This window comes from Physeter macrocephalus, chromosome 10 (genome assembly GCF_002837175.3).
Source record: "Physeter macrocephalus isolate SW-GA chromosome 10, ASM283717v5, whole genome shotgun sequence".
NCBI classification, from domain to species: domain Eukaryota; kingdom Metazoa; phylum Chordata; class Mammalia; order Artiodactyla; family Physeteridae; genus Physeter; species Physeter macrocephalus.
In genome coordinates this window covers 77,028,904-77,029,199 of record NC_041223.1, presented here as the reverse complement: position 1 = coordinate 77,029,199, position 296 = coordinate 77,028,904, and positions in this window count along the sequence as shown.

Genomic DNA, 296 nt, shown 5'->3' with positions numbered 1-296 from the left:
AAGGGAAGGCATGAAGGAAGGAAGAAAACAAGAAAGGAATGAAGGAAGGAAGGAAGAAATGAAGGAAAGAATGAAAAAAGGAATGATGGAAGAAATGAAGAAAGGAAGGAAGGAAAGAAGGGAGGAAGGAAGGAAGAAAGAAAAGAAGAAAGAAAGAGATAAAGTAGGGTAAAATAAAGTTATTAAATTAAAAAATAATTATTAAGAAGAAAAAATTTATAAAAAAAAAATGATGGACAGAACCCTAGGACAAATGGTGAAAGCAAAGCTATACAGGCAAAATCTCACACAGCAGC